Genomic DNA, 19,780 nt, shown 5'->3' with positions numbered 1-19,780 from the left:
TATAGAAGGGAGAAACCCACCGACGTGGTTAAAGTCTTACAGAACAACAGACAGAGCCAGCAAAGAGGCCACGACCACAAATTGGAGCTACAGACAGGTGAGAGGAAGAAAAACACACGCAGTCTAACACTGGGTAGAAACAAACGACCCACACTGTAGTTTTCCTCTAGATAGCATATTACACAAAAACCACCACCAGACCCTTCTAAGTTGCAAAAGCATCATCGACAATCAGCTAAGAAAACGAATATTACAAGGCTTGGCGGTACTCCTTGCAATAGCCGCAGACCAACCATGAGAACTGGCATATGATTCACGATCCACGAATCACCATCTTGAGCTGCCCAACACCGCTTTTTTTGTCCTTGCTTTTTCTGCAAGGAGCCACAAGTTAATCTGTAAACTACACTCGCAGAATCATCATGAAAGAGATTCCTGAAACATGCATCATTTCTCGTCTTCAAATGGTACATCCATGTCATCAACGCTCTCAGGTGGCCTCACCATGCCAAAAGCACAAATGACCACTTGTGGCAATCTAATTTGGACAAGGAGCAGCCAAACAAGAGATGGTCAACTGTCTCATCTTGGCTACAGAAGTGGCATTGACTCAAACACGTCCATATGCATGCATTTTCTAAAAGAAAAACCTAAAACATCTTATAATAGTAGATAGAGAGGGACTATTTCTTTTACATAATTATTAGATGTAAAGCAATATGTATATCTGATAGTAATCCACCTGGTCGGCGCGACAGAATTAGGCCGACTGACTGCGTGAGGACATGGCAATCAGCTGTATCATAACAGAGGGGCAGCTCCTACTCAGATGCTGAAAGCCGTCAGTGGCCGAGGCTGCCGTCATATTTGTTGGAGAGCTGAGAAAATTGAAGCATGCCTTCTTCAGCCCGTCGCAGTGGTGCTGCTCAGCAAGCGCCAGGATCGTCCCTACCGTGCTCACATCGATGTACTTGCACAGCTTCTCCTCACAGACCAGCTTTAGCCTCTCAAAACTATACCTGTCCGCGGCGACAAGGAGATGCTGACACATGGCGTCTTCCTCTTTTGTTTCCGTTTCCGGCAGCAGTGAGTCGGTGTACGCGAAATGCAACAACGCTCTGAATACCTGCGGTTCCATGTCGTCTACGCGTATGACATCTGCAGTGCCGCTCTCTTTCATTGAGCCGAAGAGCTCTGCCCTGAAAACCGACGACCGTGAAGCGAGCAGGCACCGGTGCGCGGCGAATGTCTCACCGGCGACCTCGAAGACCACATCGGCACCCTTCCCAGTCGCGAGGAGATCACCCAGGTGCAGGTTCAGGTCGGACGGCGGCACGGACACGAACTTCGGTGCAGGCATCTCCTCAGCGCGGATCTGGTTGATAACGGCGATGTTAGAAATAAGCACTCCAGTACCAGCACGGCGGCGTGCACTCGTAGTTCTGTCGTATACACGTATTATACGTGTGTCCGGGTAGGATTAGAGTTCTACAACGAGTAGGTTTAAACCGGGTTAGTACACCGGGGTGGCGTCGTGTTGGGTATAGGCTCTATACCGAGTTGGACGCTGGGATACCAAGTCGACTCGGTTGGGTGCTTTGCCTAGTATTTATATCCATGTAATAGCTAGGCTGTAAACACCACCGTGAGTTGTGGAGTTGATCAATACAAAGAACCAAGGACCGACAAGGCCCTGTGGCTATCAATCGTTTCTTGCGTCGCGTGTGTTGAGGCTAGCTGCTACGTAACTAGTCAGCTTAGCTACAGGCCGGAAGTAGCAGTGTACGTACGTGTCGTGTCTCGCCGGAAATCACTTCATCGTCAGTCGTCGGAAAGCACTCGGCGGCAGGGGCTGTGCTTGGTATCAGATCGGCGAGAGTACCTGTCGGATCTGGGCCAACAATTGGTATCAGAGCCTCGTGGAGGATCTCCTAGTAACGGGAGGTCATGACGAAGGAAGTGGGCGAGTATTCCGGCGTTGCGGCGCCGGTGTCGACGCAGTATCCGCAGTACATCCGCGACAACTACACGGTGTGGGCGACCACGATGATGTGGGCGCTCGAGTCCAACGAAATCCGGGAAGGCTGTCGATCCAGGCGGCGACGAGTTCAAGAAGGGCGCGTCGGAGTACCGCAAGGATCGACGGGCACTCACGGCCATCTGCTCGGTGATGCCGATGGACGTGAAGCAGCACTCGATCTCGAAGAAATCTGCAAAGGAGGCGTGGGAGACGATCAAGACACTAAATCTTGGTCACGAGCGCGTCCGCGAGGCGGCCCTACAAACCTTGCAGAAGAAGTACGAGAATCTGGAGATGGGAGAAGATGAGACGCTGGACGCCTTCGCTTCGAGGGTCGCTGCATTGGTCAATGGGATTCGCGCGCTCGACGAGAAGATCGAGGAGATCTCGATCGTAAGGCGTTTCCTTCGCGCGGTGCCGCCGCGTTACTTGCCCGTTGTTTCGGCGATCGAGCAGTGTGTCGATCTCAAGACTCTCACGATGGATGATCTAGTTGGACGGTTCAAGGCTCATGATGAGCGGATGAAGATCACGTACGGTGATGTGGTACCGGAAGAGCACGTGATGCTTACCCGTGCCCAGTGGCAGGCGGTGGTCGCCAAAGAGAAAGGCGATAAGGCATATGACAGCAGAAGTGATGAAGAAGTTTCTCGCCCAGCGAAAAAGTACATCGCAGGGGAGGACGAGGACGACGCTCCGCCAAGGAGGAAGTTTGACATCAAGAAAGTAAGATGCCATAACTGCGGCGAGCTCGGTCACTTCAAGGTTGATTGCCGGAAACCACCGAAGCCAAAGGAAAGGGCTCTCATCGCCCAGGAAGGAGATGATGGACCGATGATGCTGATGCTCGAAGTATGCGAGCAGAAGGACGAGGAGGAGCTACCTCCTCCATCACCGGCTACAGAGATTGTGACTATAGTGGATCACGGTCTACCGTGTGTGGATCATGTGGACAAGCTATGCGACGAAGGTGTCGTCGAGAAGCAACGGAGTGCCCCGTACCCACGTGAAACCACGGATCGGGCAAGTGAAGCTTTGGAGCTCGTTCATGGTGATATATGCGGTCCAATTTCACCCGCAACCCCGTCCGGCAATGAGTACTTCATGCTTGTGGTAGATGATCACAGCCAATACATGTGGATTGTGTTGCTGAAAAGTAAGGATCAAGCTATACAAGCATTCGAGAAGATCAAGGAAGCTGGAGAGGTCAAGACGAGGGCGAAGAGAAAGTCCCTACGCATAGATCGGGGTGGTGAATTGAAGCATAAGGTGGTGGACATGGCACGGAGCATGATGGAGAGCAAAGGCTTGCCAGGAAAGTTCTGGGGTGAGGCAGTCAACACGGCTGTCTACTTGCTAAACAGGGCGCCAACTAGGAGTATGGTTGGTGGGACTCCGTACGAAACATGGTATGGACGAAAGCCCTCGGTTGATCATCTTCGCACTTTCGGGTGTGTGGCGCATATCAAGACGATGTCCGGCCATAAAAGAAGCTTGGCGGATCGGAGTACTCCAATGATCATGACTGGTTATGAAGAAGGCTCGAAAGCGTACCGTTTGAGCAATCCCTTGACCAACAAGGTGATTGTCGCGTGTGACGTAGTCTTCGAGGAAGACTTATCATGGATTTGGAACTCCACGGAACCGGAAGAGATTTTCACTGTTGGACACAGTGATTGTAGGCATACAGATGATCAAGTTTGGCCAGACACACGTATCGACGCGGAAACTGGTGCTATGAATTCAAGCTCTAGTGCATTGTCGACACGTTCAAGCGTTGGTGCAGCAGCACGCTCGCTAGTGTCTCGCGCTCGACCTGGAGATGAGCCGAGCGAACCCAGCGGTGAAGTTCCAGGCGCTACACCTGGAGGTGTCTCTCCGCGTGGGAGCCCCAGAGCGAGCAGCAGGTCGCGCGCTTGGGCAGACAATCTAGGCAGCAGTGCGCCAGGAGGCTCAGCAGTGGAGCTCCACGGGAGCTCAGTTCGGGCCACTCCTACCGAGGCTAGCAGGCCGGCAGGAGGTGCATACGGGAGCCAAGCAGGCAGCCCAGGTGGGATAGAAGGCTCTTTGCCAAGAGCAGCTCCACGTGAGGAGCTAGGGCCATCAAGGCCAGAAATCCCATTTCGGCTGGACGATGCGCTCTTGCCTGGACTCGATCGAGGACGGGCGCTGGGAGGCGGATCAGCAGCTGGCGCAGATGGTCACGGTATTTCGCCAAGTGGAATCAATCTAGGAGCGTCAGAGGGCACTCCAGCGGCCAGAAGTACGGCTGGAAAAGCTGGAGTTCTAGCTAAGGAAGTGGACAAGGGCCACGTTTTCACGTCGCCAGGAGGCGATTTGTGGCCAGAACCTGGAGATTCGGAAGGCGAAGAACCGAACCCTAGCGTGTTAGCTTTGGCGTCTCCTCCAAGTGCATCAGAAGAAAGAAGGCCAGATGAAAAGATGAGCCTATCTCAGGCTGCATCAGACGGGATGGAAGTTGACATCCTAGTAAGAAATAGGCAGACACGTTACATGTGTCTAGAGCTGATGGAACTAGCTATGCGTGAGCTAGCTTGTACGGGGGTGCATTATAGCCAAAAGCATCGGCTAGAATCGCATCGATCGGGCAAGAAGCTAGCTGTGCATGTTCCTGTGAATCTCGGGGAGGAAGTACTTCGACGAGATTACAAAGGTGAGTCGCGAAGAAGCGACGTGGGTCCTCAGCCAGACAAATGAAGGATCCGAAGTGAAGAAGCAAATGCGACGTCGGGCGCGAGAAGAGTATGTCGTGCTATCTTCGACCGCACCGAAGATGAGACGACTACGACCGATGCGAGCACGCATACGAGGCGTGTTGGACTACTATCTCGAAGAAGGTACTTCGGACGGTAAATAATCCGGTGAAGATGAAGCACACGAAGCGATGTTTGTTCATCAAGGAACCGGTGAAGACCGAAGAAGCCGACAAGGAGGACCGTCGGCGTGAAGCTCTAGAGAAGCCGACAAAGGTAAAGTCGGTGACATGGGTGTCGGTGAGGAGCGGCAAAAGCAATGCCGAGGAAGACGCCTGCAAGAAACAGCTGGCGCATTTGGGACCCAGGCGAAATGAAGTGCACGTCGTGCTTAGGGGGTGATTGTTAGAAATAAGCACTCCAGTACCAGCACGGCGGCGTGCACTCGTAGTTCTGTCGTATACACGTATTATACGTGTGTCCGGGTAGGATTAGAGTTCTACAACGAGTAGGTTTAAACCGGGTTAGTACACCGGGGTGGCGTCGTGTTGGGTATAGGCTCTATACCGAGTTGGACGCTGGGATACCAAGTCGACTCGGTTGGGTGCTTTGCCTAGTATTTATATCCATGTAATAGCTAGGCTGTAAACACCACCGTGAGTTGTGGAGTTGATCAATACAAAGAACCAAGGACCGACAAGGCCCTGTGGCTATCAATCGTTTCTTGCGTCGCGTGTGTTGAGGCTAGCTGCTACGTAACTAGTCAGCTTAGCTACAGGCCGGAAGTAGCAGTGTACGTACGTGTCGTGTCTCGCCGGAAATCACTTCATCGTCAGTCGTCGGAAAGCACTCGGCGGCAGGGGCTGTGCTTGGTATCAGATCGGCGAGAGTACTGTCGGATCTGGGCCAACAGGCGAGGTCGCACCTGACGGTGAATGAGTCGTCTACGAGGTGCTTGGACTTCTCGAAGTCGACCCTTTTGATGAACTTGCTACGCCCCCAACAACGATGCTGGCCATGGAAGGACTCAACGTTACTCGATGTGAGAGAAGGATGCTCCTCCGTAGAGTCGACGAAACGGATCCTGGACTTCGTCTTCACTTCCTTGGCGACGGTTTGGTCGAGCATGAGGAAAAGGGATATGTAATCGGCGTAGTCACTGCGGTCGCCGTTGGGGTAGTAGCGGATGCGCCAGCGATAGCCGCACATGGTGAACTGGCAGGAATAGAGGGACTCACCCTTGGGGGTATCTTAGGTGAGAGAGTAGCCGTCGATCTTGAGGATGTGGTAGCCCCTGGATGTGTTGGCTATAATGGCTGAGGCTGGCGGCGATGACTTCTCGGCGAAGGACATGGCATAACTTTCTTTTTTAGGAAACAGTGCAGGCCGGCTGCCAATCCTTTCCCAGAAAAATTCGGCTTCCTAAAATTGGTGGCCGGGAAAAACAAGAACCGAGGCTCAGGTGCACCGAAAACTGCGGTTCCGGGCTATCGTCGTGGCTTCCGTGCTCCGCTCTACACGGTGGACGGACTTAGAGAAGGAGAGGTGAGGGGCGGCGCATGTGGCGGCGCCCTATGGCTAGAGAGTTGCGAGGGATTTGGGGGCTGCGGGAGAGACACGAGTTGGGGCGATGTGGGGAGACGAGCTCGTGGAGGTTTGGAGCTGGCCTGCGAGCTGCGGGAGTGCTAGGAGAGCTTGATGGGCCTCACGCAGTGAGCTATTGGGTTGGGCTGATTGCCCTACTTGCACGTTTTTTTGGTCCAGTCAATCAACCGAGGTCTTAAATAGTATCGGGTTTAAAGATCTGGAGATTTTTAATTTATGCAATTTTTTTTAAATAATACACTTTTTAATATTAATTCCAGAAATAATAGTCGTTTTTGGCAAATTTCAGAAATAATACACCGTCGGGGTCCGCTAACCCGAAATTACAAAATCGGGGTTGGCGAACCCGAAGTGGAGGGAATCTGGTGGGGATGGCCAAAGTCGGGGTCAGTGCGCCCGAAGCGATGCTGTCGGCCACGCCGGGTCGTTGTTGGTCTGTCTCCTGCGCAGGAGCAGCCGGTGTCGGGGTGCGCCATCCCGAGGCGCAAGATTCGGCGCCCCTCACCCCGAGTCGGGCTGGCCGCGCCCGAAACGGTGGCGTTTTTAATTCGGCCGACGCGCGCTCCTGCTGGCCGACGCACCTCTCTTCTTCCTCCTGCTGCTCTCTCAGTTCATCTCAGCTCTCTCTCGTTTGCTCTCAGACCAGCAGCGTTTTCTCTCATTTCTGAGCGATTTATCCAGCCATTTGTTGTAGTTTGACCACCAAATGCTGTAGAATCAGCTGATCTATATATGGGTTAGTTTTTGATGCGTTTTGGTGGAGGTGGTGTTGGTGGTGGTGGAGGTGGTGGTGGTGGTGGTGGTGGAGCTGGTGGTGGTGGTGCCGCTTGCGTGGTGGTGGAGCTCGTCGCGGGGTGGAGAAGCCGAGCTGGCGACAGAGGTGTTTGGCACGCTTCAAGGGTAAACCCTAATTCCTGGTATTAGATGGTGTAATCATAATGCATGTTGCGTTCGTTAGCTTCGCACATTAGTTAGTGTAATATGTACCGGTAGATAGTATTTATTTAGGACTCGCAGGTGCTAGATTTTTATTTATTTTAGATTGTAGGTGCTAGATTTTTTTGACGAGTATGTAATTTGTATAGGTGAGCAGATACGTCAGATAGAGTAAAATTCGTTGTTTACTTCGGTCATGGCACGGTCCGAACAACTTCGATGGGAGCTGATCTGAGCGAGTTTCAGTGTGAGGATTTGCATCTGACAAACCCAAAAACATGGCGAGTTAGTCGGCTGAAGGAGTGGTTGACCGTGAATTTCGGGCTTAATCCCGAAGCATACACTCGTTGGTGTGCATGCTTTGTGGAGCAGCTCCAGCACTCGCATTTTCCGGCGGTTGAAGCCGATTGAGCGGACCTCTCAGTGGGTGCACTGGTTGGAAGCGTGCGAGCGCAGGGGAACTCACCCCATCGCCTTAATGCTTCCCGAGGCGAAGGTGGTGAATTTCCAAGAAGGCGAGGGTGCGTTCCATCCAGGCCAGAGCAGATCAAAGTTCGATGCTCGGCGGCAGCAGCTTCCAATCCGGGCGAGTAGCCATGCGGCAGGTGGTCATGACGATACCGTTGAGCTTGAAAGCGTGGACGAAGAAGAAGAACGGATGCGGAACATGATGGACGAGGAAGACGAGGATGGAGTGGACAATGAGGTTGACTCAGATGAATCCGGTGGATCCGATACTTCAGATGATAACGAAGAGGCGGATCCGATCCCCTCTTCTTGGAACCATGATTTGTCGGAGGCAATGATAGTCGATGATCGGCACGATTCTGCCCGGGAGTACAGCATGAACACCATCTCGGTTGGTGCTAGATATGCCGACAAGAGACATCTGCAGGAAGCAATCACTCGGTGGGCAATGAACACGCAAAGGGTATTCGGAACCACCGTTTCAAGTCAGAAATTCTTGACAGTGGTCTGCAGCGATGCTAGATGTCCATCAAGGATGCATGGGTACTGTCCGAAGTATGACACAACATGGGTGGTGAGCGATTTCGTGCCGCACACATGTGTCCTTAAGAGTATGTTGAAGGATCACCGAAACCTTACATCCACTCTTATTGCTCGCCTGTTCTACAAGGAGATTGTAGAGAATACAAGCAATGGGGGTTAAAGCCATCCGAGAGAAGAGTTCACCTTCAATATAAGTATGTAATTGAATATGGCAAGGCATGGAGGGCTAAACAGACGGCACTGGAGAACAGATTCGGGACCTTCTATGATGCTTATGACGGTGTCGTCCGTCTCCTGCAGACATTGAAGGACCGGAATCCGGGCACCCATGTGGACATACAAGACTTTGTGATACCAGAGTTTCCTAATGTCAGGGTTCTGCACGGGGTGTTTTTCGCATTCAGCATATGCATCGAGGCTTTCATGCACTCGTCGTCCGGTGATGTGTGTAGATGGAACTTTTCTAATCGGGAGGTACAAGGGACGGATTCTCGACGACGAATTGGAGTGGATGGCAACAATCGATGTGTGCCTCTCGCATTTTCATTTGTTGAGAGCGAGAACACCGCTAGCTGGTTATGGTTCTTCGAGCGGTTAAAAAATCGATAGTGAAAGATCGCGAAAATGTGTGTGTGCTACATGACGGGCATGCGAGTATACTTGCGGCTATCAAGACTCGGTAGAAGCCGGACCTGATGAAGAGACGCCATGGCAGGATATGCAGAGTAGGTGGTGCATGCGCCACCTGGGGGCCAATTTCTTCTCGCAGTTTAGGAGCAAGGGTCTTATGAATCTGTTCAAGAAGTTGTGCAAGCAGAATCAAGAATGCAAGTACACTTTTCTCCGCGGCAAGCTGGATGAGTTCACTAAGGAGCATGTGCGGCACAGGTTAGCCGCCCGAGCTGCATTAGTAGCAGCTCATGCAGCAGGCTCGTGGCACGAGGTACACAGGTTCCGAGTAGGGCCCCGAGCCGGATCCTATTGGGCTATGTGACCCGCCTGGATTTGACCCACCCAATACTAGAAGGAGGCCCGGACGACGGATTAAAAATTTTGCGAGTGGATAGAGCACGAGCCATTAGAAAGGTGGTCTTTGCTGCATGACACACATGGAGCTAGGTATGGTGTGATGACTACCAACCTAGCTGAGTCATACAACTTCGTGCTTAGGGGAAATAGGGCATTGCCACTGACAGCCCTTGTGGAGGGTATTTTATATGGCACTATGAATTATTTCAAAGAGAGACGGGAGTTGGCTTTGAACCATATGCTTGAAAATCCAAACACTCCTTATTGTAAGGCCATTATGGAATATATGGATGTCAAGATGAAGAAGGGTATGTCACACACTGTTCTGGCCATCGGTAATCAGGAAAGGAGGTTTGAGGTGCGCTTACCAACCGACAAGTTTGGTTGTGTGAATGCGGTGAGAACACATGATGTCAGAATTGGAAATGAAGAATGGCCATCGTGTGAGTGCACATGCAACAAACCGAGGTTGCTTCACCTTCCATGCTCCCATGTGCTGGCAGCTACCGAGACAACTAGGGCTGGACTCAATCTCTTTCGTCTCTCCATATTACGCGAAAGAGGCTGTGCTGCACACCTGGACCGGCGAGATGGTCGGATACAGAGTTGTGGGAAATTTTACTACGGTGATACCAAATGAAAGACGGTACATCCCTGACCCAAGATCATTGCGGACGAACAGAGGTCGACGGGAGACAAGGCGCATTAGAAATGATATGGATGAAGCAGAAGCGGGTGGTCCAACTAGGCAATGTTTTCTGTGCAACCAATTTGGACACAGGGACCCCCTATGTCCCACTTTCTACCCAGCAGCTGCAGCGGCGGCGGCTAACCGTGGGCGAGGCAACCGAGGAAGGCGTGGGAGGGGAAGAAATAGAGGGAGATAGTAATATTTGTAATACTTATGAAGTATGCTTTAATTTGTAATATTTATGAACTATGCTTTAATTTGTAATATTTATGAACTATGCTACAATTTGTAATATTTATGAACTATGCTATAATTTGTAATATTTGTGAACTATGTTATAATTTGTAATATTTATGAACTATGCAGCAATTTGTGATATCTTTATGCGGATATGGCGGCTCGATCGTTGCTCGATCCACTTATTGATCGAAACATCGTGCATCGCACTTGGAGGCTGACCCGCGAGCATGGAGCCACCGCGGACCCGTACTCCAAAGAAGAACTGGATGATACACCCTCAATGGGAAGACAGGTACTTGTTCAATTGTTTTGTCTCAAATTTATAAGAACTACATTGGACCTGCTTTAGCTTGTGTATTATTTGTTTTGCGAGGTTGAAGTGGGCAGGACTACTACCTTTCGCTCGATTAGTGGAGGCCCGAGATCACATTTCGCGCCCGAACTACGATGTTGCTTTGATCACCCGCTTAGTGGATCGATGGAGGCCCGAGACCCACACGTTCCACTTTCGTTGGGGTGAGATGGCGCCTACTCTACGGGACGTGTCTATGTTGCTCGGGCCTTCCGTTGGCAGGTGAGCCCATAGGCCCATTGGAGGAAACCGTGGGCTGGATGCACAGCATGGATGCACGTTTCCGGGGTGTTCGTGCGGACGTTGGGCCTATGACTTTTGAGGCTCACGGGCCTCGCCGTGCATGGCTACACGAGTTCCGAGTCCGTAACAGTTTCGTCTTTTTATCACAACTTATTTACCTCATAATATGTAAGTTCTAACATTGAAATATACCTTGACAGATCGAGCGAGTTCGGATTCCCAGATGTACCGATGACTGCGGTTCAGATCACTCGCAGCTTGGAGGCGTACCTCATGTGGCTACTCGGGAAGACGATGTTCACGGACAATCACGGGAATACGATCAGTGCGCGGTACATCCCTATAGCTCAGGAGATAGCGAGAGGCCACCGAGGCGAGCACATCATTCGGAGGAGCCGGGGTTCCGCGGTCTTAGCCGCTACGTACCGAGGTATGTGTAAGGGTTGCCAGCCTAACCTCGCATGGTTCCGGCATCGTTGGTTGTCCACTCCTGTTGCAGCTCCGGTCATGGGCGAGGTTTCCCATCGGCCGTCCCGAGATTAGAGATGGATCTTGGCCGCCGGACGAGTTGTACGACGCGGAGCGCATCGACATGCCGACGTTTGGTTCTCTATGGACATCGCGGAAGGTATTCGCAATATTTACTCCTTCTTTATATTTTTATATAAGATGTAACACTAACTTAGTTGTGTTATATTATGCGAGACATTTTGGGCATAATCGGCTAAGGAATTGCTACCCGAAGCATTCACGGAGCGAGTTTGACCTACTACTAGAGAGCGATGTCACCCGGGAGCCATACGGTGAGGACCACCGCGACGAGGCATACCCGGGCGGTATATCGAACATGTGTACCGGAGATTGGGCCTACTTGGATGACGAAGGCGAAGATCATCTTCGATATCTTCGTGGAGGAGATGTCGCAGCGAGAGGGTCATGAGACAGCTTTGGACAGCGTCGGCTGATCGAGCCACCACCTCCCACAGTTCCTCTACCACTACGCGTCCACGCGTGAGTTCAATTTAAATTTATCCAAAGTTATTACATCATGTTGGACAATCATAATTTTATCCTAAGACATGTTCGTCTTCATTTTTCGAGTACAACGAAAAGGAGCGAATAAGACTCGCTCGCTGGATGGTTGCAACTCCTCGCTCCATACATCACCGGTTGGGCCAATGCGCCGGCAGTTTCATGGGCCACCATGGAGGCATTTGATCTTCGGGAATTTGAGCACTACTTGCGGGCATACATGCCTAGGACACGACTTCGGCTGAGCCAGGCGTGTGACCCAGTTCAGAGGGATCCCTCGACAATGTGGGACACCTACCCTCGTCACTCCACTTCAGGCACTCGGCATCACGCAGTAAGTCAAATATATTTTTTCTACATTTGGCCAACACATAACTAATTTGAGCTCACAATTGTAGGCCGTGTTGACGGCGGAGCTGCAAGATGACGCCGCCCAGTATGCACGCTCGCTCTCCTCCGGCCCACTTCTTGGACGGTATGAGCACCACGCCTCCTTTGCACAGCGTCTTCAGGACAAACTACGTCGTATCTACGTGACTATCACATGCACGCGATCTTCGGATGTTGCCGAGTACCGAGCAGCACAGCGGCCACCTCATCCCTCTTTGCGGGTGCATCGGCCGCGGCACGCCCGCGCCCACGTATGGAGGTACCGCCGAGCCCGAGGCCACCATCTCCTAACCAGGCAGGAGGTTCGGGTGGCAAAACCAGCGAGCAGCGGGAGCCTACTTACGAGTATTGGCAGCGTGCCGGTTTCGGCATGGAGCAGCAATTTCCCATGCCTAACTTCGGGTGGCGTCCCCGTATGGATGAGCCAGAGGGTACGCAATTCATCACTATCCATATTAATTGTGCACCATGTGTGAATTTCCTCATGATCGACTAACGGTTTTTTATCTAATCAAAGGTGAGGGACATATGTCGACGGGGTCCGGATCACGATCCTTCTGGTCCAGTGCTCACGATCAGGACGAAACACAGCAGAGCTATCAAGACTGGATTTCAAGTCAACAACAAACTCCACCTCCAGATCCCACGCAGTACAGTCAGCACGAGCAGGGGTACATGCTTCCTCCCCGACATCACCAGCCACCTGTTCGTATGTACTCGCCGTCACCTTTTCAGGCTCGACCGCCACCGAGGCGAGGTGGAGGGAGGGGCCGTGGTCAGTGAGATGAGTACTATTTGTATGCACCATGTATGAGTACTATTTGTATGCACCATGTATGACTACTATTTGTATGCACCATGTATGACTACTATTTGTATGCGCCATGTATGACTACTATTTGTGTTCAACAAACATTTCAAATTCAACATGAACTGATAATTAAGATACAACTTACCACTACAACATACCTCACTTCTAACAAATTAAATGGTACAACAACGCTACAACATACTGCAAGATCCATGAGACTACTGATAACTATAACACTAAGAACGCAGCACACCCTTTCCATTGCCCTTCGATGCTGCAGCTTTCGTGGCCTTGGTGCTAGGCTCGAAGTCGTCGTCCGAGTCGACGACCGGCGGTGCAGCACTCTTGCCCTTTGAGGACTTGGCACTCTTGCCCTTCGACGATGCAGCATTCTTCGCCTTCGTGCTAGGCTCGAAGTCGTCGTCCGAGTCGATGACCGGTGGTGCAGCACTCTTCCCCTTCGAGGACTTGGCACTCTTGCCCTTCGACGATGCAGCTTTCTTCGCCTTGCTCGCTAGGCTCAAAGATATCATCGTCGTCCTCACTCTCAACCGTCCACAGCCATGGAAAGTTGAAATCTCTTTCCCTATCTCGTTCATTCTTCCAAGTTAGTGACTTCCACTTCTCATTCAACCTTGATAAGCTCACACCTTATCTCCCGTGGGCTGCGAGCAGGCATCTTCTTCAATGGCCACCCATAAGAATATTTCTCAAACTCCCTACCCACCTTACGGAGCAAGGCGTCGCTACTGATGAACTCCTCAAATGTGTCTACCTTACTCTCCCTCATCACTTTGCGGGCCTCGTCTAGAAGAGGTTTGGCCATGGATTCGGTGAAAAGATGGGGGGATTCTTATATGGGGGATCCATCTTGCTCGAGAGAATACACCGAAACGGAAGGAAACACTCGGGGGTTTTTATAGGCTAGAAGGGGTGACTTTCGGCGGGAAAAGGTGAGCGGGAAAAATTGGCGGGAGATTAGGGCGGGAGTAAAAGGCGGGAAAAAATTGAGCGGGAACAATTGGCGGGAGATTACGGCGGGGGTAAAAGGCGGGAAAAATTAGGCGGGAAAATTTAGGCGGGAAACAATAATACTAAAACTGAAATGAAGATACATTGCAGCTCAAATAAAAATAGGGTTTATCACTACAACGGAATTTAAGATACAACGACACTACAACGAAGTTTAAGATACAACTGAAATTAAGATACATAGCCAATACGACACATCACACTACTTTCCCTGCGTCCATCGTGGCCATTTTCCAGACTTGTCGCCACGTTCTTCCGCCGCTTGCGCTTCAGCCAGCTCTTTCCCTTAGTCTCTTCCTCTCCGCTGCACGAGCCTCCATGCGCACCTCTTCCTCTCGCAAACCTACGTGCAGCCTCATCATCCATCCTCTTCCGATTCACCTCTCGATTACGAGCTTGTTCCGCCCTTAGTTTACGTATCCGCCTCTCTCGCTCGGCTTTCTCATTAGCACGGACCTTTTCCCAACGCTCCTCCTCAAAGAACGTTGCCCACGCACGACGCTGTTTCTCCTCAACCTTCTCGCGTGCCCAATCCGGCTGCTCCGTGTCTATCCAGTGAAACCATTTGCATAGGGGCGGGGGAGACTACAACACAAACAGTAACATTAAATCAAATTCACATACAAAATTAAGCCAACATAAAATTATGTCGAAACATACCGGCGGCCTGGTGGACGACGAAGCTGACCTACGGGGTGGATCATGCTCATAGCTTGCACACATGAAAAATTTCATGCCGAACTTGTCGGAGAAATCCTCCACCTGCTTAACCTTAGCAACACGGCCGCACCAACAACGCTCCGCGAGTCACACCCGGGGTAAACTTGCAGCCTTCGCCTTCACCGGCCTAAACTCCGGGTCGGAGCACGGCACACTCATGATGGCTAACGGTGAGCAAACAGCACAAAGATAGAGATACAAGAACTTGTGCAATTCAGAGTAGCGCTGCTCGCTTTTATAGGCTAAAATTCGACACCAGGGCGGGAGATGGTGGCGGGAAAAACTGGCGGGATAAAATTGGCGGGAGATGGTGGCGCCAACGATTAGCGGGAAGGGTGCCGGGAAGGAGTGGCGGCAAGGGTGGCGGCAAAGGCGGGCGGGAAACTGTGTGAACGCAAAAAGGCGGGAAAAATTGGTTCTCGGGTTGAACAATCCCGATTTATTGGAATCGGGTTCACCTGGCCCGATTAGCTAAAATCGGGTTTACCTACCCCGATTATTTGAAATCGGGTTCCACTACCCCGAGTTATATTTTATTTTCCGCCGCAGCAGAGCTATTCTACAAATCGGGTTCCACTGCCCCGTCTCTGCAAATTCGGGTTCGCCGACCCCGATTTTGTAATTTCGGGTTAGCGGACCCGACGGTGTATTATTTCTGAAATTTGCCAAAAACGAATATTATTTCTGAAATTAATATTAAAAAGTGTATTATTTAAAAAAAATTCGCCCTTCTTGCCCACCAAGCATGGAGGATATTACACGAGCCAAACTCTTTGAGCGCCGGAATCTTGAAAACAGTATACTTTTCGAACACTTCGTTTCTTGATGCTGAACTAGGCCCCCACCCGTCGCAGATCTGGCGGTCGATCATGGATGGAAGAGAAATTCTAAAGCAAGGGATTATCAGGAGAATTGGTCATAGGCATAGCACAAAAATCTGGACAGATAGCTGGCTTCCGACACATGATAGAATGAGACCGATTGTCTCATTACTAGCAGATCCACCTCTTTTGCTCTCTGAGTTCATTTACTCTTCTTCGGCCGTATGGAAGGAGGATCTAGTGCGCCAATGCTTTGTTCATGTGGATGCCGATACCATCCTAAGCATTCCTCTATGCACTTGGAGCCAGGCGGATTTCTAGGCTTGGAATTATGAGACAAAGGGGTCCTTCACAGTAAGATCGGCCTACAGGTTGATTGTCAACAAGAAGATCGGTAGGGAAGACTATTTTGAGGGCAACGCTGGATCATCGAATACTGAGGAGGAGCGGAAAAGTTGGTGCTCGTTATGGAATGCGAAGGTGCCCTAAAAAAATCGTGTGTTTTTGTGGAGGCTGGCTTGTCAGTCTCTCCCAACTGTTGATTTGCTAGAACACCGATACATGTCCATGACGTCTAGATGCTCGCTCTGCGGAGCTCTGTATTCATGGAGACACTCTTTACTCGATTGCAACATGGCTCGCAGTGTCTAGGCTTTATCAGTTAATTTGATGGTTGAGCATTTATTGTCGTGTGAGGATGACAATGCGAAGAACTGGCTATTTCATGTGATAGACACATTACCTCATGATGAATTCACAAGGATTACAGTGACCCTTTGGGCAATTTGGACGTCGAGGAGGAAGGCCATCCATGAGGATATATTCCAGAGCCCTTTATCGACTTTTGCTTTTGTAAATGTCTTCCTGAGTGAACTCAAACAGATTGCTATACCCTCTGTACGATCCTCCTCCATCTTATATGGCCAAAATCAATGTAGATGTTGCAGTTTCGAAAACGGGAAACAAAGGAGTAGCAGTAGCTTTTTGCCGTGAATCGGGAGGTAATTATCTCGGTTTGTCTGTTGTGATTTTCCCTGGAATTACTGATCCCATGGTGCTAGAGGCTCTTTCCTGCCGCGAAGCATTGGCACTAGCTGAGGATCTTGTTCAACCGAGAGTCCTTGTTGCATCGGAATGTAATTTTTGTGTGGAGGATATCCTGGAAGGGACAATGGGAAGATATGGAGCTATCGTCTCAGAGATTAGAGCGCGGCCTGCACAGGCGAATGAGTGCAAGTTCGTTTTTGAAAGAACAGCCTCAAACTTTGAGGCTCACAACATAGCTGGATTCAAGCTTTCTTTTGGAGTGGCCCGATTTGTTTGGCTAGGCACTCCTTACGATGTAAAAATTCTTGCAAATTAATAAAGTCTAGCATGTTTTCTAAAAAAAAGTAAAACCTAATGCACTATGTGTGGTAGGTTTGGTTTTTAAGACCTGATGAAAACTGAATTAGAGAGAGAAATTTTGGTTTCCGTCAATTCCGCTTTGGAGTCATTAAATCTGGATTCGATTTTCAGACTTTCGAGTCATCTGACACCTATTAGTACTTTGGGTGTTCCTAGACAAAGATCACTCTAAACCCAAGGGATTACTTCGCCGGCAGATTCAGTTGCAATGCTTGCCTCATGCGTGCTTCGCATGCGACACATGCTACTATCTCCTGGCGAGATTTAGCAGCGGCCACTAGCGAGAGCGAGGAGGGACAAACTTTCCATCGGTCGAAAGCATCCCCTTTAACTTTTTTTGGTAACAGAAAGATAGGGGTGAGAGGAGGTAGAAGGTCGAAGACGAAGGAAGGAGAAGTGCGACATAAAGGTCGTCCTTGAGTCGAACGGGTTGTTCTAGTCGATAAGAACACCTTGTATCTAAACTCGGCTATGATTCTACCTTTGACATTTTATTCACTTAAGAGAATATCGGCCCAAAAATATATGTGTATTTCAGTGTGTATCTGTCCATAACAAATGTAAATGATCCAATCCATGAATTTTAACTTAAGAGAATGATGGGTTACATGTTGATAGTTGTTCCTGCTGCTATGAGTCATTAATCACATTTGTGGGGTATTTTTTTCAGTTTTATTTTTATTTTTATGTATTTCTAGCTCTATGCATTATTAATGTTCCGGCTGCATAGACCGAGTACATATTCTTGATACTAACGTATTCTCACTTTATTGAAAAAAATATGTTGTTGTGCAGTGGTCATTACTCGGTGTTATCTGATATATATGTCAAGCAGAACCCAAGTACGATGTAGAATCAGATGCTCTCTTGTACTACTCTTTAACTCATACATTTCATCTCATCTCATCTCTTCTCATTCAATCTTTCCCTTCTTGTGCAACAAAGGTCTGGTCTTGGTATCCACTCGTGAGGGAGGGCATCCAATAGCGAGCGAGCTACTACAATCGTGTCACACGAGATCCTCAAGATATGGGTTCAACTTACTATCTCATCTGAATGATCATGATGTCGTGAATATGCATTTTTAAGGGCTATTACAGGTTTGACTTGCATAAATGTAGAACTAAACTAATCTTATTTTTCAAGCACAAATCCAAATAAGCTAGTCAACAAAGTGCGCCAACAACTTAAGCTAAACAAGATGAGCGCAAGATATATCTCACAGATGGTAAGCAAGATATATGTAACTTGAAGATCTAAGGATATGACAAGAAAATAAACTTGGGTATATAGATAATCAAGACACATAAAGATGAAGATGTAACCGGATGTTCAATACTTCGAACGGAAACTGCTCACCGTTGAAAGAGATGTTGGCTACCACGAAGGACCCCTAAACGCTACGAACACCCACCTTGTAGTTTGAGCTGCTCCACGAAGTTAGGGTCCCATCTTATGGTTAGCTTGTCCTCCACCCTAGAGTAGACGAGCTGCAAAACCTCTTCACAAATCTCACGAAGGGGAAAGTCCGGTCCTCTTCAACATCTTCCACGAAGAGTTCATTGTGGTACAAACCATCCAACTTGGAGGTCACCCTTCAAGAGTAATGTAGCGACTCGATTCACTCGACAATAAATTATCTCATATTCCATCCCCAAGAAAACAAGAAGTATGTCACTTGATAAACAAAGTCCAAACCAATATATTCATTATGGCTCAGGATCCAATAGGTTCACATATTACAACATGGGTGGAGACATCAACTCTCTCACAACATGCACACAAAACAATATTGACATTATTTATCCAACAAAGGCCTCGTAATTCAGTAGCGGAAGACTTGATAAAAACAACAACATCAGGGTTTCCAAGTTTCCTTGGGTAAGTGAAGAGATGAAGTAATGTTCTTCATAGTGAAAGTATCTTAATCCTAAAGCCTTACTAACGTAACACGCGTCCTCATTCCATGAGGGGTTATGACTAGGGAACTCCTTATTCTCATATGTTGGGTACGGAAAGGCGAGAGATTCATGTTCTTGTCGTGTTAGAAGCCCCATGAGTAATTTGAACGTACTTGAAAACTAATAACAAAAATAACAAGCAATTCTAGTCTATTTTTGCACGACATAAGTTTTTGAAGTAATTTGTGAGTCCTAGCTTAATAGTGGGGCTTAACTTACCTACTCATTTTTGGCAAGTAGATTGTATCAATTCTGCACATATACATGTCGACACATGTACAACACTTATGAGCCTCCTTCATACGCAAAATTGTGCCTGAGACACATACCGAACATGTGTTGCCATATAATGCTCACACACATTCAACCAAGGCATAGGCGTTCTCATTATCACTCCATGAAGGCAATTGTTCAGGGGCAAAGTAACATTCATTTTAATTTCTCAGACTCGACATGACCAGAAATAGTTTGATCTGAACAAAACTCCGTCCCATGACCTTGGGATAAGGCTAATACTAATTTTGACACTGTAGAGGTTGCTAAGTTTCCTTTTTGAAAAAAAGCTTCCACTTAACATTAGTAAATTAGTAAGCCAGTAAAGCTGCACTAGCTTTGTGTTGATTGTTCGGCTGTTAATAGACGTATGCGCATTATATTATGTTTCGAGGCTTGTACTTGTTTGCCGAATGGAGTATTGGGTTATATAATAGTACAAGAATGCCCTATCAGAACTAAGGAGCCCCTTATTTTCAATGCAAGTGGATG

At 49.2% G+C, this 19,780-nt stretch overlaps 1 pseudogene; it reads right to left on the bottom strand.

Annotated features, from left to right (window-relative positions):
* Positions 1 to 741: 741 nt before the first annotated feature.
* LOC124657054 lies at positions 742 to 6,087 on the bottom strand (annotated as a pseudogene).
* Positions 6,088 to 19,780: the final 13,693 nt, after the last annotated feature.

The sequence above is a fragment of the Lolium rigidum genome, chromosome 1 (genome assembly GCF_022539505.1).
Source record: "Lolium rigidum isolate FL_2022 chromosome 1, APGP_CSIRO_Lrig_0.1, whole genome shotgun sequence".
Classification (NCBI taxonomy): domain Eukaryota; kingdom Viridiplantae; phylum Streptophyta; class Magnoliopsida; order Poales; family Poaceae; genus Lolium; species Lolium rigidum.
The sequence above is the reverse complement of the archived record's forward strand: the minus strand, read 5'-3'. Positions and strand labels throughout refer to the sequence as shown.